This window comes from Schistocerca americana, chromosome 1 (assembly GCF_021461395.2).
Source record: "Schistocerca americana isolate TAMUIC-IGC-003095 chromosome 1, iqSchAmer2.1, whole genome shotgun sequence".
Classification (NCBI taxonomy): Eukaryota; Metazoa; Arthropoda; class Insecta; order Orthoptera; family Acrididae; genus Schistocerca; species Schistocerca americana.
Window position 1 is genome coordinate 1,248,814,326 of NC_060119.1, and position 24,031 is coordinate 1,248,838,356.

At 39.0% G+C, this 24,031-nt stretch overlaps 1 protein-coding gene across 1 annotated transcript in view; it reads right to left on the reverse strand.

Annotated features, from left to right (window-relative positions):
* The window catches only part of LOC124598582 (mucin-6-like), a 332,175-nt gene extending 317,754 nt beyond the window's left edge, over positions 1-14,421 (reverse strand). Inside the window, exon 1 of the mRNA XM_047136011.1 lies at positions 14,318-14,421. The gene's annotated coding sequence lies outside the window, so the exon portion shown is untranslated. The remainder of the gene's footprint in view (positions 1-14,317) is intronic.
* Between the last annotated feature and the right edge of the window lie 9,610 nt (positions 14,422-24,031).

The following is a 24,031-nucleotide window of genomic DNA, read 5'->3' on the forward strand; positions in this document are numbered from 1 at the left end:
AAAGTCCTTAGCCACGTTTTTCTGTCTGTATGTGAAGGTTAACATATTGATTCACCACAAAGATTAAGTTATTGATTCATGATGAAGGTTTGTGTATATTATTTAATCCTGCTCTGCTAGACATTTCATCCAGCTCTAGAAGCTACCAGGTGCTTATAATTAAAGGGCAGCTACTCACAGAGGTCCAGTGTGGGCTGTAATTAGTATATGGAATCAAAAGTTTATAGTTATTGCAGTGCATTAGTATGGAATCAATTTGCAATGGAAAAGAATTAGTTCCAATTTTGGTCACCAGGTGCAGATCTGGCACTGTGAATGCAAGAAAGATATATAGAAATGTTTCCATATGTAATGGATTAGGAACAGGAAGTGGGCAGAAAAGGTCAAACAAGTGAGAAAGGCAGCATGTTGATTTTATTATTCACAAAACCTAACACAATTTTATGAGCACCAGAGACACAGACGAGGTGTTGTACAGCACCAAATTTACACTTGTGGTCAAAATTGTAACTATTTTTTTCAGTGTAAATTAGTTCTTTATTATACATTAGCATATCTACCAAGTTTTGCAGCCATTGTAGCTTAACCAGTTTGGTAGTGAATCTTTGTATTTTGTTTCTTTAGTAATTGAGTTACGATGGCTGTGCTTCTTCATAAACTTTAAAACTCATCACAATTTTGGTAAACATTTTTGGAAAGCAGTGATCAATTAATTGTTATATTTTGACTAAAGTTCAGTCTTGATCACATCATGTATGTTTTAATAATGTAGGTAACCGGTTTTGGTTCTTTCTACAAAACCATCATCAGACCCATGGCTCCCTTAGGATGGTAGGCGGAGCTCTCCTCGCTGCTACGCAGTCAACTGCGTAGCAGCGAGGAGAGCTCCGCCTACCATCCTAAGGGAGCCATGGGTCTGATGATGGTTTTGTAGAAAGAACCAAAACCGGTTACCTACATTATTAAAACATACATGATGTGATCAAGACTGAACTTTAGTCAAAGTATATTTAAAACTCATATTTTAATGATAAATAAAAACAATTTTGTAGTGGAACATTATTTTATCATACATCAGGTGCAGCACATCTCCTTTCATTGATACAATATTTTCAAAATAATTGTTTATTTGCCATAAATTCAACCTGTGTAGCACGCAGACATATAGCAGCAACAAAAAAGTTTGGTATTCCATCCATGAAATCAGTATGTATGCAGTTAATACTTATAGGTCTAATAGTATCTGACTGTGGTACTGTAAATATGCATGAAGTCATATACTACTCTACATCATTCATATGTAAACTGTGCTCATACTGACAACAAACAACATCACTGAATAAAGGTTTAACATATGGCATCCAAAAATAACATAGCCCCAATATCACAGAAGTTCATAATGACTGAATGATCTAGATAGATGGAGAAGTGCTGCATCCCCATACATCTCTGTGATAGATAGCCTCAAATCAAAGCAGCAGATGCCTGGGGAGGAGATCAAGATAGGTCATATTCTGTAGAAACTGAGAATTGATGTATGGTAGTGCATGGCATAGCTTGTTACAACCCATTTGACTAATCTGCTATTTATTACCACGTTTGACACTCTCAATTTTCACTACTTCTTGGCATTCACTGTCTGCTTTTATGGCTGTTTTCGACCCATTTGACTAATCTGCTATTTAATACCATGTTTGACACTCTCAATTTTCACTACTACTTGGCATTCACTGTCTGCTTTTATACCTGTATTCATATGCATTGACCCGCAGGCAGTCAGATTACATTTTGTGGCAAACAGTAGTACACTGAGGTAACAGAAGTCAAGGGATAGCGATATGCCCACATACAGATGGCAGAAGTATCATGTACTTAAGGTATAAAGTGGCAGTGCATTGGCAGAACTGTCATTTGTATGCAGGCAATTCATGTGAAAAGGTTTCTGACGTAGATACGGCCTTGTAACGGGGATTAACACACTTTTGACATGGAATGGTAATTGTAGCTAGATGCATGGGGCATTCTATTTTGGAAATTGTTAGGGAATTCAATATTCCTAGATCCACAGTGTTTGAGAATACCAGATTTCAGACACTACCTCTCATGACAGAACAATGCAGTGGCCAAAGGCGTTCACTTAATGACCAAGAGTAGCAGCATTTGTATAGAGTTGTCAGTGCTAACAGACAAGCAACACTATGTGAAATAACTGCAGAAATCGCTGTGGGATATAAAACTAACATATCCATTGGGACAATACTGCGAAATCTGGCGCTAATGGGCTACAACAGGAGATGATCGACAGGAACGCCTTTGCTAGCAGCACAACATTGCCTGCAGTGTCCCTCCTGAGCTCTTGACCGTACTGGTTGAATCTTGGATTAATGGAAAAATATGGGCTGGTCAGAGGAGTCCTGATTTGTTAGTAAGAACAGATGGTAGGGTTCGAGTGTGGCACAGATCCCACGAAGCCAAGCACCCAAGTTGTCAGCGAAGCACCTGAGCAAGCTGATGATAGCCCCATAATGGTGTGGGCTCTGTTTTCATGGAATGGACTGGGTTCCATGGTCCACCTGAACTGATCAGTGGCTGGAAATGGTTAACTTCGGTTACTTGCAGACCATTTGCAACCATTCATGGACTTCATGTCCCCAAACAATGATGGAATTTTTATGGATGACAATGTGCCACGTCACCAGGTCACACTTATTCACAATTGGTTTCAAGAACATTATGGAAAATTTGAGCGAATAATTTGGCCACCTACCAAACATTTATGAGTCATAATCAAGAGATCAGTTCATGTATAAAATATGGCACCAGCAAAATTTTTGAAATTATGGATGGCTTTAGAGGGAGAATGGCTCAAAAGGCAAAGGGAGGTCTGCTGTGATGTTAGGATGTACCCCATGCATGACTTTTGCCACTTCAGTGTAAACCACTTCACTGTGATTTGATGAAGGGTGTGTGTCCTGATCAGATATATCTGGTGGCCCATATGTGCATTCCTGTGGCTCAACAAGTGCTCTTGCAGCTGATAGATGTTCAAACAGATGTGTGTCCTGCTCCAACATGGCTGCTTGTACTGCATCAGGAGGCTGCTGCTGAGCTGCTGAAAAGAAGGAAAATATATAAATACTTGTGCACATACACATAAACACATAACAAACAGTGAGAAGAAATGGTTAGGTTAATAATAGCAATAATAATAATAATAGCACTTACTCTTGAATGTAGCAGTATTCTTCTTGTTCTTCTTCTTCTTATTCTGCCTGGCGGATCTCTGCTGCTGATGCCCCATCACAGTGAACAGAATGCAACTGACTCAGGTGGCAGGTGACCTGCAGCACCTTCATGACACAGTCTGCCATCTTGTGACATCATAACCTGCCGCAGTCTGCCATTGCCAACCATCTTGTCTGCCACAATATGCCATCTTGTCTGTCACAGTCCGCCCTCTTGTCCACCGTAGTCCGCCATCTTGTCTGCCCTAGTCCGCCATCTTGTCCGTGGTGAATTACCAATGAATTCGTTGCAGTCTGTTTCATTTTGAATTAATTTACTGAGATGTATGGTTCTCATCGCCAGAAATGTTAAATGATCAAAGGCTGTTTAATACCACTATCACTGATTCTGCTCTTAATTTGCCTGTAACTGACTATGATTGACATTAATCTTGGATGTTCTATAAAATTACTTATCTTTGATCAAAACGTTAACAAAATGCTGTTTATTATTTCAAAAAGATTCATCCAATTTCGAAAGATATTCCACATGATTTTAACTTTTGCATCAAAACTAAAAGTCTACCTTGCCGCCTTTTGTCGGTGCAGCAGTAGACAGTAGGAGACTCCCTTGTGCAACTATCTCACTTGCTCGTTTTTGTGGCATTTTCCACGGTTACAAGAATGTAGCGAAAATTTCATTTTTCAACGAAAGAGAGCAATAATAGCAATGACTGCATGTGCAATTACGTGTAAGAGCGTTTGTTAACAATAAGCTAGCTTCATTGTGTATGTATTGTAACTGAAGAAAGTTTCACAAGCCAAGATTTCTATAAAAGTATTTTACTGTATGAACGGCTTCAACAAAGCTACACTGTCATCATCGAAACTTAGGCTAATAGACAGGAAGTTCGCAAAGGAGAAGACAGAGAGAGAGAGGAAGAGGAGGAGGCATGTTGTGTGGGTAGCCTCGGCATGCCTTTCAGGGGTAATACCTGCAGATTGACACAACTGAGCAGAGAGATGTGGGAAGAAGGAGATATATAGCGAAACAGGGGAGAATGAGAGCTGGACAGAGATATGGAAGAGGAAGAGATGGACAGAGAGAGGGGGTGGAGGAGATTGATAGATAGTTCGGCAAAGTGAGTACAGAAAAGGGGAGTAGGAGAAGGATATCTACAGTGAGAGGGAGGGATGCAGGAAAAAAGTGGAGAAAGGTGAGGGGGAGGTGGTGATGGACAAATGGGTGGGAGGAGGATATGGACAGAGGGAGGGGGGCAAGAAGTTGTCGTCAGGGAAAGGGGAGAAGGAGATGGAGAGTGGGAAGGAGGAGATAGACGTATGGAGGTGGGAGGATAAGGGGGGCAGAGAGGTGGAAGGGGGGAAGTGGTGAACACATCTGTGTCGAATGTGCATGTCGGCAAATCTGTGGAGAAAATGCCAAAATAATTGTGTGTGTGTGTGTGTGTGTACAAGTGTACAAGCTAGGAAATTTGGAAAGGATCCACAACTGCTAAATATGTATGGGAATTGGATAAATGTCCTAATCTCAGGTATCTCTGAGAATTGCATCACAACTCAAAATTTTGGCTCCTTCTCCCGATTTTGACCATTTTTAAGGTATTCGTAAGGAGTTTTTGATTTTCAGTGTTGTAAATGCTTTTTTTACATTTTTGTACACAATTATAAAACTTCAGAATATACATTTTCCGTTATTTTGGATACTCTGTGATAGGAATAAGCATTGGTTTTCTGAACTACAACTTCATGAAGTAGGAACATACAACTGACCACACAAAAAACACTCTGCTCATAAAGCAGTTCTAACATGTTTGAGCGCCTGACCTTCAACCTTTTTTTACTGTTATTATGAAACCTTGATTGGGAAATGAGTTCACTTTCAATGAACAGTAGGGACCATTGGTATAGTGGAAACGACAGTGACCACCCGAGCCGCTGGATCTGTTAGGACAGTAGCTTCAGTGACACTGTTTTGCACAGATTAAACCTACGAGAGGGAGAGCAATACTGAGTTTCGGACTTCCTACATTGGTTTTCTGTTAAAAACGACTGCAACAGCATCCCTCCCAGAACCGATTGCGGTCTTCTGTTTTGGAGCTGCATCGTAGATTTGAATGAGAACCTCAGACGATTCTGTGACGATTTGATTGTGGATTTTTCGACCACTCCACTAAAAAGTCAGGCGTGCACTACACACAGAAAGTGGCAACTAGCGTAGCAGAGTACATTCTTGTGATTGGTTTGATGTAGCCTACCATGAGTTCCTCTCCTGTGACAACCTTTTCATCTCACAGTAGAAATTGCAATCTGTGTCCTGAATTATTTGCTGAATGTATATAGAGAGTTTCAGGGAGAGCATTAGGGAACGATTGACAAGAACAATGGAAGGAAATACAGTACAGGAAGAATAGGTAGGTTTGAGAGATTAAATAGTGAATGCAGCAGAGGATCAATTAGGTAAAAAGACGAGGGAAATCCTTGGGTAACATAAGCAATATTGAATTTAATTGATGAAAGGAGAAAATACAAAAATGCAGTAAATGAAGCAGGCAAAAAGGAACACAAATGTCTCAAAAATGAGACTGTCAGAAAGTGCAAAATGTCTAAGCAGGCATGGAGAGAGGAAAAGTGTAAGGATGTAGAGGCATATGTCACTAGGGATAAGATAGACACTGCCTACAGAAAAATTAAAGAGACCTTCAGAGAAAAGAGAACCACTTGTACGAATATCAAGAGCACAGATGGAAACCAAGTTCTAAGCAAAGAAGGGAAAGCAGAAAGGTGGAAGGAGTATATAGAGGATCTATACAAGGCGATGTACTTGAGGACAATATTATGGAAATGGAAGATGATGTAGGTGAAGATGAAATGGGAGATATGATACTGCATGCAGAGTTTGACAGAGCACTGAAAGACCGAAGTCTAAACAAGGCCCTGGGAGTAGACAACATTCCATTAGAACTACTGATAGCCTTGGGAGAGCCAGACCTGACAAAACTCTACCAAGTGGTGAGCAAGATGTATGAGACAGGCGAAATACCATCAGACTTCAAGAAGAATATAATAATTCCAATTCCAAAGAAATCAGGTGCTGACAGATGTCAAAATTACCGAACTATCACTTTAATGAGTCATGGCTGCAAAAAATACTAATACGAATTCTTTACAGACAAATGGAAAAGCTGGTAGAAACCAACCTTGGAGAAGATCAGTTTGGATCCCACAGAAATGTTGGAACGTGAGGCAATACTGACCCTACAACATATCTTAGAAGAGAAATTCGGAGTAGGTATTAAAATCCATGGAGAAGAAATAAAAACTTTGATGTTTCCCAATGACATTGTAATTCTGCCCGAGACAGCAAAGGACCTGGAAGAGCTGTTGAGCAGAAGGGACAGTGTCTTGAAACGAGGATATAAGATGAACAGCAACAAAAGCAAAACGAGGACAATGGAATGTAGTCGAATTAAATCAGGTGATGCTGAGGGAATTAGGTTAGGAAATGAGACACTTAAAGTAGTAGACGAGTTTTGCTATTTTGGGAGCAAAATAACTGATGATGGTCGAAGTAGAGAGGGCATAAAATGTTGACTAGCAATGGAAAGGAAAGCGTTTCTGAAGAGGAGAAATTTGTTAACATCAAGCATAGATTGAAGTGTCAGGATGTCTTTTCTGAAAGTATTTGTATGGAGTGTAGCCATGTATGGATGTGAAACACGGCTGATAAATAGTTTAGACAAAAAGAGAATAGAAGCTTTCGTACTTCATACCTCCTCATAAGTTATGATGAGGTACTGAACAGAATTGGGGAGAAGATAAATTAGTGATACAACTTAAGTAGAACATGGGATCGGTTAGTAGGACATTTTCTGAGGCATCAAATGACCACCAATTTGGTACTGGAGGGCAGTGCGGAGGGTAAAAATCGTAAAGGAAGACCAAGAGATGAATACACTAAGCAGATTCAGAAGGACATAGGTTGAAGTAGGTATTGGGAGATGAAGAAGCTTGCACAAAACAGAGTATCATGGAAGCTGCATCAAACCAGTCTCTGGACTGAAGACCACAACAACAAAAACATTCCAATCTCAGTCTTCCTCTACTTCCATGGAAGTTATTCCCTGCTGTCTTGACAGATATCTTACCACTGTATCCCTTCTTCTTGTCAGTGTTTTCCATATATTTCTTTCCCCACCGATTCTGCAGCCCCCCTCGTTTCTTCACTTTCAGTCCACCTAATTTTCAATAATCTTCTGTAGTGTCACATCTCAAATGCTTCGATTCACACCAGTTCCAGGTTTTCCACAATCCATGTTTCACTAACATACAATACTATGCTCGAAACATACATTCTCAGTAATTTCTTCCCCAAATTAACACTAATTTTTGATAATATTAGCCTTTTCTTAGCCAGGAATGCCTTTTTTTTCCGCTGCCAGTCTGGTTTATGTGTCCTCCTTGCTCTGTGGGTCAAGGGTTAATTTTCCTACCTAGGTACCTGAATCCCATAATTTCTCTACATTGTGATTACCAGTTCTGACGTTTAATTTCTAAGGATTCTCATCTCTGATGCTTCTCGTAATTTTCGTCTTTGTTTGATTTACTCTCAATCCATATTCTGTAGTCATTAAATTGTTCATTCCAATCAACAGAGCCTGTAATTCTTCTTAACTTTCACTGAGAATAGCTTTGTCATCAACGAAAGACTACAGCCAATTTTAAGCCCTTTATAATCCAAGAACTTCATACTTCCACTTTTATTGTTCCCTTTTGGTACTTCTACACATCAAATATTACCAATTTTTCCCTATAGCTTACCCCTATATCTCTGAGAATTCCGAACACCTTGCCACATTTTACATTGTTGAACACTTTTTACATGTTGACAAATCCTATGAATGTGTCTTGATTTTTCTTCAGTCTCGCTTCCATTATCAGTCACAATGTCAGAACTGTCTTTCCAGAGCCTTTAGCTTTCTTAAAGCCAAACCGCTCGTCTTCTAAGAAATCCGCAATTTTCTTTTCCATTCTTTTGTATCTTAGTCTTGTCAGCAACTTGGATGCATGAGCTGTTAAGCTGATTGTGCGGTAATTGTCGCACTTGTCAGTTATTGCAGTCTTTGGAATTGTGTGGATGATATTTTTCCAAAAGTCAGATAGTATGTGGCCACACTCATACATTCTACATACGAAAGTGGACAGTCGTTTCGTTGCTGTTTCGCCCAATGATTTTAGTAATTCTGATGGAATGTTATCTATACCTTTCTGCCTTATTTGATCTTAAGTCGTCCAAATTTCTTTTAAATTCCAATACGTAATCCCTTATGTCTTCTCTACTGACTCATGTTTCTTCTTCTATCACGTTTTCAGACAAGTTATTTACTTCATAAAGGCCTGTAGTGTAGTCTTTCCACCCATCCGCTCGTCCTCTACATGAAACAGTGCAATTTCCACTGCACTCTTAATGTTACTGCCCTTGCTTTTAATCTCACCAAAGGTTGTTTTGACTTTTCTGTGTGCTGAATCAGTTCTTCTGACAGTCATTTCTTTTTCTATTTCTTCACATTTTTCATACAGCAATTAATATTTATTTCATTCCTGAGTGACATATCTCTGTGTTCCTGAATTTCTATGAAAATTTCTTTATGTCTTTTTCTCATCAATTAGCTAAAGTATTTGTTTTGTTACTCATGGTTTCCTCACAGTTAACTTTCTTGCACCTATGTTGTTTTCAAACGCTGCGATATTTTTAGAGATGTACATTCCTCCTCAACTGAACTGCCTACTGTGCTATTCATTATCGTAGTATCTACAGAGAACTTCATATTTCTCTGTTCCTTAGTATTTCTGTATCTCACTTCTTTGCACTTTGATTTTTCCTGACTCATCTTTTTTTTAACTTACCTGATTTCGGAATCTCTGCCTGACTATGAGGTAATCTAACTGAAATCTTTCTGCCTCTTCTTGTTTCCAAGTGTATCTCCTTCTCTTGTGATTTTTGAACCAAGTATTTACTACTGCTATGTCCTCTATCACTCCTGCTAACAAGCCCATATTCTCCTGTAACCCTCTTTGACCTCTTTCCTACAACCACATTCCAATCCCCTATGATTACTAGATTTTGATCTTCCTTTCCATAGTGATTTACCCATTCAGTATTCTCATATACTGTGTCTATCTCTTCATCTTCTCTTCAAGCTGAACAGATGGACTTTTACTTCTTGATGGCAGTCATCTCCACAAAGATAATGAAAACTATTGTAAATTTAAGACCATATTGTGAAACTTCTTTGAAAACATACCTCATTGGCTCACAGAGTGATGACATGACTGAAACATATGTAGTGATGAGAAAGTATTTTTCCACATCTACATATATTCTACTCAAGTCATGGTGCATGTTGGACGGTACATAATACCACTTCCAGTCATTTCCTTTTCTGCTCCTCTTGCAAATAATGTGAGGGGAAGAATGACTGTCTGTAGGCCTCTGTATGAACCCTAATTTCTCTTTGTGGTTATTATGCAAATTCTTCATTGGCAGAAGTAGAACAGTTCTGCAGTCAGCTTCAAATGCTGGGTCTCTAAATGTCCTCAACAGCATTTTCCAAAAAGAATGTCATCTTCCTTCCTGGGATTCCCCCTGGAGTTCATGAAGCAGTCTTTATAATAAGCATGTGTTGATGTCACCTACTAGTAGCAAATCTAGCAGCCCATCCCTGAATTGTTTTGATGTCTTCCAATACCAAAGTCAACCATTTGCCTTGCCTGCTACCATCCTTATGTGCTTGTTCCATTTGATATCAGTTTGCAGATTTAGGTGTAGATATTTAACTGATGTGACTATGTCAATACTGCATATTCGAACACTATGGAATTGTTTCTCGTCATCATCTGCATTAGATTACATTTTTCTGCATTTAGAGTAAGCTGTCATTCATGATGCCAACTAGAAATTTTCTCTAAGTCATCTTGTATGCTCCTGCAGTCACTCAGTGACGACACCTTTCTGTACCCCACAGCATCATCAGCAAACAGTGCAGATTGCAGATTGCGGGAATTCTCTTGTCTCAAATGGTTTGTGAAACTAAGTTTGGTTAAAGATTGCAACAAAATGTTATTAATTTTTACAATAATCAAGCAGAATTGTAAAAAAATTCTCAGAGAGTACAGTCACCAAATAATTCATAGTAACTGAGATTTTCCAGTTCATCTGCTCCAGATATCATAATATAATGGGTAATTCTGAACTGATTCTTTATTTGTTCATTTGCATACTATCTTCAGTTACCACACAGGCTTCAGTCTCTTAATGAAAACGATATTACATTAAATACATAAACTCATTGAGTATTAAACAGATGTAAGGACAACAAGAACGTTATTACAGTGATAAAACATACAATTTTCATAAGATACCATATACAGCATTTAATATAATCTGTAAGTTGCTTAAATGTCATGGTAGAAAAGGATAAACATGGAATAAAGAGAAGACAGAATGAAAGGAAGAAAGTTAAACTATAAATGAAAACTAAATTGAAGATACAATAGGAAATAAGTAAACTAACAAATCAAAGAAAAATACCTAAAGGCGAGAAGTGGCCAAGAACAGTTGAACTTTTGAGAGACAGGTAGATGTTCTCAAATCAAAACCAGTTAATTCTTCCAACTGAGTGGGCTATACATTCTGAATAGTACTTAATTTAGATGTCCACTTACATCAGTATCGATTGTATAATTTGTGCAAATCAAATTCAGTAGTCTAAAATGGTGTAATATTAGTATTATTTAGAAGTGAATTAAAATATATTGTCTTAAAAATTAGTATTAATTTTTCCTAATATCCTTCATTTTTGTTAATCATGTATTAGGCTGACATAGCGTAATTAATACTTTTTACCTTGGTATTATCTGAGTGCCCAATGTTCTATTAGTCCATCTCCTCCTCCCCACTCTCTGTCCATCACCTTCTTCAACCCCTCTCTGTCCATCTTCTCTTTCCCCTCTCTCTGTCCAGCTCCTAGAAATGCCCACCCCAACTCTCTTTCCATCTACTTCTGCCCCTCTCTCTGTCCATCTCATCCAACCTCTGTCTCTGTCCTATCTGGTTTTCCCTCCTCTCTCAGCCCATCTACTCCTCCCCCCTGTACATCTCCCTCAACCCCCTTTGTGCGCCTCCCCCTCCCCCTCTCTTTGTCCATAACCTGACTCTCCCTCTATCCATCCCCTCTCTCTGTCCATCTCCTCCTCCCTCTCTTCCTGTTCATCTCCTCCTCTTTCCTTTCTTTGTTCATCTCCTCCTATCCTCTGTCTCTCTGTGCATCCTCCTCTCTTCCTTTTCTCTGTCCATTTCCTCTTCATTTCTCTCTGTTCATCTCTTCCCCCTCCCTCTTTCTACCTACCCCTTCCTCCCCCTGTCTCTGTCCATCTCCTCCTTTCTTTTGTCCATCTCCTCCTTTCTTTGTTAATCTCCTCCTCTCATCTTTCTCTATGTCCATCCCCTCCTCCCCCTCTCTATCGATCTCCTACTCCCACTATCTTTGTCTAACCCTCCTCCCACCATCTATCGATCTCCTACTCCCACTATCTTTGCCTATCTCCTTCTTCCCCCTGTCTTTGTCTGTTCATCTCCTCTTCCCCCCCTCTCTCTCCACATTGCCACCCTTACCCTAACCATAGGTTGGTGGTTCTTAACCCCATAGTTTTTCTTTCCGTAGTGTAACTAATATGTGTACCAAATTTTGTTGTAATCGTTCCAGGGGCTTACAATGAGCTATTTATGCAAGGATTTGCTTGTGAACACATTTGCCAAATATATTTAACATATTTCACATGTATCTCTGGTGAATTTCACCCTGAAATTTTATTTTCATACAGCTCAATGTTTATGACATCATATCTCCTTAACTGCTGTACAGAGGTATAATTTTGCAGGTAGATCCAGTGATCTATGTGGGTACTGTTTATGCTCTTTTTGGTGAATGGAGTTAGTAGTAAAGAAGTAATAACTGAAAGTCATGCATGATGCTGCAATATTCGTGCATCATGGGATATACTTGTTTTTCACTGCCTCCCCTTTGATAGATAGGTGGTTCCCACTTCTAGAATGATTCTTTCCAGACAGTAACTGATACATATACCATGTTTGGTTGAAATTGGTTTTGGAAGAGATATGTTCCATGTATACATACAAACACTTTTATAATGTGTCTGGATACCACATTTTATACACGATTTTTAAATTATGTACTCTTAAGTTAACCTTAAATTACATTTTCAGCTCTTATAACAACGAACACTCAATGACAGAAACGAAAATAGTATAGTTAACAAGAATTAAGACTAAGATTAGGAAGTCTCGAAAAATTCAGGAATTATATCATTTGCATGTATAGTAAGGCACAAAATTGCCCTTGACATTGACAAGGAAACATCTGCATAAATGGTAAAAATTTCTATTTTTTGTAACTTCCTTAATAAATAAAATACAGTTCTCTAAAAATATGGTCAGTAATACAGCTAATTTCGTTCCCACTTCATTTGTGAAAAATAGGCTTTTACTTTACAACTGCTGGAGGTATAATTATTAATTTTCATACTTTGTTGGTTTCCTTATTTTCCAAAGTCTTGTGAAAATTTTCCAAACAATAACTGAAACGATTTATATTTGACTTCAGTTAGGTTTAAAGAGCACCTTCCACCCATATTGAAAACACTCAATAAAAGTGTCAATTTTACAAGAAACCATATTCAATATTTGCCAACGACATACAGTTAAATTGTCATTCTAATAAATTGAAAATTGAATAAACTCGAATCTCGCAACACAAAGTTACTTTAAGAGAGGAAAGAAACATGTACTCTTGCAGAAGAGATCATAAAAGAAACCAATTTGTGTAGGCCAATGAAATAACCGATTATCTAACTTAAATTCTCAATCACCAAAACCTGTACATTCTGACTTAAGCGCGTTACTACCCGAAAATGAGGTACAGTAAGCAAAAGTTCATCAAGTTTGAATCACAAGTGAGGCTGGCCAAGTGGCGATGTGTTCTCGCCTCTCTTAATTCAAAGATTTTTGTTGCGTATAGTGTGACAAGCAGAAAAAAGTTAAGAAATATTCTACAGACACACTGATTATCAAAATAAAACACACAGATTAAAACCACGCTTCTTGAATTATTGATGAACACAGTGTTACGCAATACAAGCATTCATAGCGTCGTAGATTTCAGCGATAAAAGCTACTTACCTTCAATCAAAAACTGTTTGTGTTGATCATCTTTCCAGTACATGTGTATGCCACAGCGTTAAAATTTACCTTCTAAACTTAAGAATGCTCTTTGAGGACAATGCATTTACAATTATGGAAACAAGACTAATGCTCAGAATTTCATTTAAAATAATCACGAGAACTCTGTGAATGATGGATATAAACACGAATCTAGTTTCAAACTAATTCATTTTATAAATTACATATTTACATAAAGCAGATGTGAAGCTACTCGTGATGAAACAACACAAACTGAGTATGAAAGTTTCGCGCTTGTTAAAAAGACAACACGATTCGTATATCAGATTAAGTGATAGACTTAAATAGGAACAACTCAATGTTTCAACTCTGACATGCTTCACTGTGATAACATCAGGGGCTGAGAACTTTGCATGTGAAGACGTCAATCATAATTATGAGTATTACGCAACATACATCGAATTTTCTTACTGTTTACTTCTTGTAATACAAAAATCGAACTGCGGTGTTAGCTCCTGTTCGTTTTCTTTCCCAGTGACTGACAGCAAACACTTGAAGAGTTTAGAGGGAACCGGGATAGTAACAATGTGTTAGCGCTTATTCGTTTTGTCCGCGAACCCACAACTAACGACAGTAAAATCATTCGACCACAATTCCAACGTTACACTGCAGATTGAAAGTCATATTATGGTTACGCCTGATGATGCAATATTACATCCCTAAAAAGCGTCAAACTAAATTTTCTAATCATAAGCAGTACCGCGGTAAAGGGAATTATGTAGCATAAGTTTCGGATGTGTGGAAGAGAAGTGCTTACCCGTTCACTGGGCTGCGGGGCTGTCAGGGGGCGCTGCTGCCTGGGGTAGTCGGCTGGCGACGTCTTCACCTCAGCAAGCGTCCAACCAGTTCGAGGCCTCGAGCTCAACTGGTGCGCGGCAGGCCGCGCGCTCCGCACTAATACCCTCTGGCGGCCCACGCCGGACATGCGCAGAAAGCGCGCGCGCGGAAATCGATTGCCGGCGGCGCTCGTAGGTGGCTCTGATTCGCTGCCCTCTGATTTCCGGCGCTGCGAAGCGACAGGTGAGCCACGAATCACACGCGCTGGCGCTAACGCGCTTCCCGTGTCTTGTGGGAGGGGGGAGGGTCGAGACAGCCCAGGGGCCGACTGCGCAGGTGTGGCCCACCAAGTGGCTTGCTACCAGTTCACTCCCCGCCGCACCGCCGCGCAAATAACAAAAGAGATGCGCGTAAATAGCTGCTACCCGCCGCGCAGAAAACCGTTTGAATTTTCCAGACGGTCTTTGCTATTCGCAACGGCGCAGGCAATTACTAGCAATGTCGTTCAATATTCTCGTGTCTTAAGTTCGTCGGTGTGGCCGTTTTCTGCAAGTTAATAAATATTCGCTCTATATGTTCAAACGCCTTTTTCTCGCTACAGTATATTTAATTTTCAGAAGCGTTTTTTCTCTTTTCTGAAGGCATGTTCAGTAGATTTCTTTTTTGGAATAATGTACATTTTTGTTTTTGAAACAGTTCACAGTTGCTACAAAAGCAAATTGTTGCTTACTGTTACTTGTCAGACAGATCTGCGTTTCGCCTCATCTGGTCATAGGTTAGGAACTGCACATCGACTTCTATTTCCAAAATTCATAAAATCTATTTTTTTTCTTTTTCCTACCTCACAGAAAGTTGAGAGAAGGTGAAGGATGTAAACACTTCATGGGAGATGTGGCAATAACTTTAGATTTATAGTACATGCGGCGTCATGCTTTTGCTGTAAGAAGATTTTTCTTAGCTTATAGGTAAAAACGAAGCCGTGTATTGTTAAAACAATTTACTGCAGGCGCCCTAAAACGGCGAAACACGTCTGGAAAGTAAATATATTGCAGCAAGAAAGAGGCTTTCGAATATGTAGTATCTATCTGTCCATCCAGTTGCCCCAACTCTCCAACGCGAGCAGTTATCTGAAACTCGTGAGTGTAAGTCGAGTCGTGTTTATAGACAGAATTTTAGCTTATGCGCCGTTCGTTTATATGATGTAATATCTTGCTGTTGCTTCCTTTCGTATACCCACTTACTATCACAGAATATTTTTGTTTATTCCTCTTGTTTTCTGGTTCATTACAGACAGCTTGTATTCATATACACCATACTCTGCATAGAAGTGTACTTTACTGAAAGTGACGTTAAAATTGTTTTTAGACGTCGGGATCTGTTTAAGTGTACTTTTAATCGCAAATGGCTCTGGCGCCCTTACCAGTCTCTACGACAATAGACTGTTCTGCTGTTCAAATGGCGTACGGTTTTCGACGATTTCGCTAATCCAGTTCATAAATTTTCCAGACTAGTGACTTCGTCACAGAGGTAGGTGACGCGTTGCTCTGCAGTTGTGTGTGTTAGTGTCCGTTTGCAGTGACTTGCCGGATGGTGACATTGTTATCCCAGATCTTGCTTTCTAGGAAGTGTGACCCGATAGTAATAACTCATCATAATAACTAACCATAAATGAAATAAAGCAATTCGTATACCAAATTAGAAAGCAAAAGACCTAAGAGATGTGAGTGCACTTGCAATGCAGATATTTAAATGCAATCTCCAATGGCAAACTTCGCACGAAGTCTGCGTTGCAGTCGACCTGAACAACAAATATAATACTATTAAAAATGATTTTGGGCTTGCAGCCGGTTGTCGTTAGCTTTCATCCACAATGGAAGCTAACGACGACCGGCTGCAAGCCCGAAATATTTTTGAATATTTAGTTCGCCAGGAAAATTTTAAATTTCACAAATATAATACTTTTCTTCAAATCTCTATCACTTTCTCTAGTAGCTATTGCTCATCAAATAAGTGTAGACACATATTTCGTAGCAACAGGCAACCGATATGGGTAACTGGTGGCATTAGTACGTCACGTAGGAGAAACCGGGAGTTGTTGTTTTCTGGTTCATTACAGATAGCTTGTGTTTATATAGACCGCACTCTGCATGGAATTGTAGTACGTTGAAAGTGATGTTAAAATTGTTTTTAGACTTAGAGAACGTATGAAGAGATCGTATGAAGAACACTCAGAGTTCGGTAACAGATTTTTACAAGAAAGCATGAAAACGATTTGGTCAACTATGAAAGAGGTATCAGGGCAGAACGCGGGTGCTCAACGCAATACACTTCTCTTGTGAGAGAATGAAACTGCTACTGATCCACCAGAGTTCTTTAAAATCTTTACGAATCATTTCCTGTCATTAAAAATTTTAGTGGCACAGAAATGCAGAATCTCTAAAAGCTTGTATTTGAAGGCAGTACATCATTTGCAGCTACACGTAGCAAACAAAGATGAAACTGTATCACTTATTTGTTATAAAAGAGTAGATTACGAAGATCGGTGCATCATACATTGCTTCGGTACTCAGTCACCTGTGGAACTAATGTTTCAGGTGTTGTCAAGTTCCTGATAGACTGAAATAGTCATTAGAAAAAACATTTTGTAATAAGGTTGAAGGAAATAACGCTGACAGTTACTACCCCGTTTCTTTGTTACCATTGCTTACAAAAGAAAGCAGTGTACAGGAGAGTAGTTGCACATCCCACTGTACGTAATTTGTTGTCTCTCTTAGGAAGGGCTTCACGCTTCATGTAGGGCTAGGAGATACGCGGAGGATAGTAGGTAGTTTTTTCGTTTTAACAAAAGCATTTGACTGTGTGGACCATGCAGTACTGTTGCGCCAATCGGAACATAATGGGATTAAGGAAAAAGGTGAACAATCTTAACTTCATATCTGGAGACTGGGAAGCAGAAGGTTGTCCTCCAGTCTCAACAAACGGGGAAGAGGTTTGAGTCTGATTGGGGTCATATAATTTTGGGACTATCAAAGCTTTCAGTTTCAGATCCACTGCTTTTATTGATATATGTTACCGATATCCCGCTAAGCAACGCGGGCCAAACATGCTTGGACTTTGCACGGGTCAGTACATAGTTTACAGAATACTGAGCGGAAAGTTCACAAAAAAGATTAAAGAATTAATAAAACACTAAAGAAATAGAAAGTAGGAGGAGGTTTCCTAAAATGGCTTACCATTAGGGAAAAATTTTACTGTTGGCACATTTTTTGAATTATAAGCTTTGTTTTTTGTAAGTCAGCACTAAAAACCATTAATTACACATTGATTCATGAAAGAAAACTTTATTATACTTTATATGATTATTACAGTATATTATCAGAAAGCTTACACAGTGTCATGACATGAGAGAAGCTGGGCAAAATGACATACTCTTTAAATCATCTATGATACTTATTTTTATTTGCAAACGTCAAATGTAAACGTCACAGAAGTGTATTTTGTCGAATTACATGTAGGCTATTAAATGTTTATTATTTGTTTTATTAAATTTAATAGATATTTACCTGCCATCAATGTCTGCTTCCTTAATCGATTGCCAATTTCATTCCTCTTGACTAACTTAAATGACAATTTCCTTACGTTATTCAATGTAAGTCCAAATTGCCGGGATTGAAATTCTTTAATGTGCTGTAATAACGCAGTTTTTAGTTCTGCTGGAAGCGTTTGATCGAACCGACGTAAACATCCTGCAGCTTGCTTACTGTTGCCTTGCGCTCGCCTTTTTAAACTAGACTGAGAAAAACCTAACATTGTTGAGGCATACTGCCAGCACATTTGCTTGTTATTAACAGCATGACTAGCCTACTGCATGCTCTCTGGATCCCAAGACTGGCGGTTACCGATTCTCATACAATTTCCAATCATTATTACTGATGTAATGACAATAGTAATGACAACGAACTATGTCTTATAGAGTGTGTTCGTAAATTACTTGCAGAGGGGACTGAGTACACAACATTTTGAATACGAGTCCATGACCGGAAACGTCATACGACGACGCTACGGAGCGTCAAAGTTACTGGCGCCGGCGGTTGTAAACGTGTGTATATACAGGGTGATTCCGTGATGATGTTACCAACTTTCTAAGATGACAGAGAAAGATAAATATATCAATTTGAGGTTGACGCCCATGTACCGAAACGAACGAGTCGGAAGTTATAAGCGAAAATTGTATTTATACCTCCAACAGTGGAATACGTGTACTGCAACTGTTGTCGCTAAGATTACAGGATAGGCAACTTTCAGAATAGGTAGTATGGACCAAACCAAGAAAAAATGTCTAGTTAAGACGGGCTATAAAATGCATACTTTATGTTTGAGCACTTGTTCAATAAATGTTCCGCAGGTTTCCCAGTGGCGAAGATGAACACGTGCTCATAGCTCCTCACGTGTGCATTTTAGAGCCCATGTTTATTACATAATTTTTCCTTGTTTTGGTCCATACTACCACCTCAGAAAGTTGCCTACGCTACAATCTTGCAACAACAGTACCAGTACATGTATTCCGCTGTCAGAGGTGTCAGAACGGTTAGCGCTTATAACTTTCGACTCATTCGTTCCCGGTAGGGGGACAGTTATCTCAAACTGATGCATTTATCGTTCTCCATCATCCTAGAAAGTCTGTAACATCATCACAGAATCACACTATATATACAAACATTTAGAGGAGCCTCCGTGTATAGCGTTGACGCTCCGTTGCGACGTTGGATGACGTTTCCTGACATAGTTCCTAGTCAAAATATTATGTACTCACTCCCCTCTACAAGCCATATGAGTCTACAAAAGGAATTTCCTATCACCTTGTATTATCCCGAACAGAAACAAATGGAAAGACGGGAACCATAAACTGTGATTGTGGATAAAATGACGTACCTACGTTTTTTTTACCACATTCACAGTATGTCACTTCACCCACAGTAACAGAATTCTCTGTACACATTGACCCTACGTACCCAGAAACATGCCTGAAATGTTCGCAGAAGACGCGTTTACTCACTTTCTGCGTAAAAAGTATTATAGACCAAATGATCGAAGCATACCACGGCGGAACAATTATCACAGCCTCTAATACCTGATGTGCAGGATTTCTTCACATAACACATAAGCGTCCAAGCAAACGGCCTCGAAATATTTCTGGTGTAACAGTGTCGCCAACACAAGAACATGTTTCTGTGCCATAAAGTGCTGCCACTTTGGCAGTAACAATAAACACGAGATATGTCATTTTACACGCTTCTATTATTTTAGGAACTTTCCCCTATATACGAATAAACAACAGATTGCAGAGAGAAGTTCGCAACTACCGCGAGGAATTCCTGTAAGGAATAGAAAGTGTGTGCCACAAGGAAACCTGTCAACTTTGATTTTAATACTGGAGATTTATCTATCAATTTTCTAACTTCTGCTGAAAGCCTGCTGAAAAGGAAACCTGCCGAATTGTGCACACCTTTTCGCACAATGCTTAAGAAAGTCTTATTCATACCGAGGAGCAAGTGTTCAAAACGCTTAATGTCCAGTGGTTGACGATATTGTGTTTGATATGAAAGCAGATACTTTCTAGTTGGCTCTATACACCCCTATAACTATACCCAGTCAAAACGCCTCTTAAAGCCTCTAAAACGGGCTTTGAAAAATAGCAGATGTATCAAACAGCGTTTTTTCGTCTGGGATGAACGAATCAAAGTGCGTAAAACCTGTTAACTTATTTCATTTTGTTGGCTACAATGTAAGACTGGTAGACTGAAGTGAAGCCTTATAACTGAGCAACAATAACCAATTAGTATCCGTTATCAGTTACAGCATTTTTTGGCATATGGTTCTTTTTTTCATTCTGTCTGTTAGAGATACAGAAATCAAATGCGAAAACATTGTTCTGTTAAGATAAAGACTATAGCAGAGTGTGGATGAGTTTATGTCATTGATTTTCGACATTTTTATTTAGAAGAGAATCTCCAGGGCATGTGAATGATGTAGTTCTCCGCTTTACAATTCGGGGACACTCTTTTTTACCTGTCGACCGTGTTTTGGCCGAGTAGAAAAGAAACCTGGAAAAATTTCAGGAATATTTATCCCATGAAGGTCATGGTGATGTGATTGAAACAAGCATTTTGGGGAAAGATTCGCAAATATTTGATTACAAGGAACTATATGAAAATCTGAAGCCTGTAAATGGGACCAGTGATCTGAAAAGGATTGATTTTAACAAATACGTAGTAGGCAAAAGGGCAATTGGTGTGAGAACGAAAACTCACCTCAATTGCGATTCTGACGACCTTTCAAAGTGCTTTTTGCCGTAACGGAAATGTGGATACAGCTTTAGCAAAGTTGCAAACAGATCAACAGTTTAATCTCTGAACAGGATGAAACAAGAACAGAAAGACGATGTAGAAAAACAACTATACCTCAAACTTGGAAAAAACTGGAGAGAAAATGAAGTACTTTAGTTTTCGCCTGGATTATTAATTTTCCATGTAACGAACTCATTGGCCAAGATACTGTTTGTGAGAATAGGAAGCAGTTCTCGGAAAAATAATGTCAATACTATCATTGAAAATAAGGAAAGTAAAATTTATGTTTCTACATCTAGTGTCAAAGAGCATTATTGAATCTAAAAAAAATGTATTATTACTGAGTTCTCCCTCTTAAGCTACCTGTATTCAGTTAAAGAGAACTTTACACCAAATTCATTTTGCTTTTATTTACAAGGCATCTTCTGTGGTCATTCTGCAAATATGGATGTACGTTTTTGGTTGTTTTAGATTAAAAACAGTATTTTGTTTATAAAGGTGGTGTGCAATTTACTCGGGATGTTTCTGTTACATATATACACTTATATGCGTGTAAATAAGTTTCTTTCGACGTCAGCCTCGGCTAAAGAAGAGGAAGGAGGCAATGGTTTGCAGAACATGTGAATACGAGGGAGAATCACCGTAAGGAAATTGCCTACAATTTTAAAACAAATCTAAAACAACCAAAAGCATATAAACACATGTGAAAGAAAATTTCTTTCGACATCAACCTCCCCCAATAACTCGCAGAATAAGTGAACGAGAGGAGAAACACCGTAAGTAAACTGCTCTCCAACTTAATACATAAGATACTGTTTTCAATTTGAAACAACCAAAAATGTACAAACATTCATAATACTGTAAACGCGAAAATAGCTCAGTCTGTACGATTTAACGATTCAACCGCTGAACCAATTTTGATAAAATTTGGCATAGTGATAGCTTGAACACTGGAGAAGAACATAGACTTCTTTAGAAAGCGTGTAGTACAACATATTTATTAATTAGAAAAATATAACGCGAAACATTGAACAATAATTACTCTTTGAAAAAGTTATTTACTCTCTGACTTTTGAACTTTGTCATATTTGTGAAAATGCTTTAATTGTTTGAAATGTTCTACATAATACGAGTCAACGTAATGTTTATACAATCCTTGCGCTGAGCGCCATGCGTCTCTTTTAGCTTCTGTGCTGTGTGTGTTCTAATTTGCGTGGATTGCTAGCAGTTATACGGTTAGCGCTGTTTCACGATCATGGAGTCCCGGGTTCAATTCCCGCTCGGGTCTGTTTCTCCCGCTCGCGTCTGGATGTGTGCGTTTTCGTCATCATTTTATCGTCATCGACGCGCAAGCCATTGAAGTGGCGTCAAATGAAAAGGCTTGCACGAAGCTCCTAAACATCCCAACCGGTCTCTCCAGGCCAATAGAGTGAAACGCACATTTCATTTCATTTTACCGTTACGCGAGCGCAGATATGGGTAACAGCTAGAATACCCTGCTTGCACAATCGTCAACGCATTTAATCTAAGCCAATCCACACTTCCGTACTAATATTATAAATGGGAAAATAACTCGGTCTGATACGTTTTCACAACTAAACCGCTAAACCAATGTTCATGAAATCTGGCGTGTGATAGCTTGAACCCCGAGGAAGAAGATAGGCTGCTTTACAAAGCGTGTAGTGCAAGATATTTTTTGATTTGAAGAATATTGCTCAAATTAAGAAAAAGTATTTACTTTTTGGAAAAGTTATTTACTCTTTCACTTTTGAACTTTATCATATTTGTGAAAACGCTTTTATTGGTTGATACATTCTACATAATATAATTCAACGTACTAAATACAATGCTTTTTCAATGCTCAACGTATTTAATTCATACTTCCATGCTAATATAAGTAATATTAATTTCGAAAGTAGCTCACTCTGTTACTTTCACACGACTCTGCCGCTGAACCGATTCTGATGGTATTTGGTATGGAGACAGCTTGCATCTTGAGGAAGGCCATATTCTACTTTAGAGGGGTATATTCTTTTGAGTACTATTAACGTTTTTAAATGTGGTATACGTGAGTGGCATGCAGACAATGCTGGCGCGATGGTCGAGAACTCTCAGTAACTGTAGATTACTCCGTGTCGTGCAAACCAATGTTATCGTTCGCGTGGTTTATGATAATGAGTTTCTACACCACGTGGCATAGCTGGAGAATTTTGCTGCGGATTAAAAAAAAATAAAAATAAACGGACAGTAAGCTTCAAAAATAACTGTTCTATAAGCCTCAACAGTGTCTGATTTAGCGCACAGTTCTAAGAGAGTTCTAGCAGAAAAAGTTACTCGAATCCAGCAACCTTCAGAGCATTTTCATGTCCCCCCGGAACTTGAATGCAGAACATCAGGCGACCGTAATAGCTACAGGCACATTGTAAGAGTCACAATCTCGTCTCATTTTAGACCCTGAGCGACCCGCTTCTCTTACAGCTCCCTAGACCCCCGAAGACTCAACAACGACGGCGTCATTTAAAGGCTGTACGACAAACAGAGAGGCGCACCTACACACGTGAAACGTCAGAGGCTTTCGGTGAGGCTGCACTTGATAATGATCTTTTAACTGACTATGTTAATCATAAGTAAGTGATCATAGAGGCATTGATCAAAATTGTAGGCACCATAACGCATTAAAATGGGAGAAATGTTGGTATGTGTTACTCTGGCGGCAAAATTACACATCCAGTACTAGCTGAGCCATAGAAAACCCTAAAAACTCTACTTCTGCACCAATGTAATGGATCAAAGCATTTTGAAATGTGATTTGAAAATATAATGCATGCTTTCAGATTCGACATGCAGCAAAATAGTAGAAACACATTCATTACGTACCTACACGCCGGGCTACGCACATTTTTTGTAAATACATCTCTGCACCACTACATAAATAGACATCTCGTAAAATTACTGTCTTACTTACTCACCATCACTCATCGTAACAAAACTAATGATATAAGAGCGAAGCAGCAGGTGATAGCTAGTCTGTCCACATTTGCAGAATGACCAAAGAAGGTAATTTATAAATAAAAGCGAAACGCGTCTGATGTAGAACTCTTTTGAATTGGTTCAAAATGGTTCAAATGGCTCTGAGCACTATGGGACTTAACTACTGTGGTCATCAGACCCCTAGAACTTAGAACTACTTAAACCTAACTAACCTGAGGACATCACACACATCCATGCCCGAGGCAGGATTCGAACCTGCGACCGTAGCAGTCTCGCGGTTCCGGACTGAGCGCCTAGAACCGCTAGACCACCGCGGCCGGCAACTCTTTTGAATTAATTGTAGTAATCTTAAGACG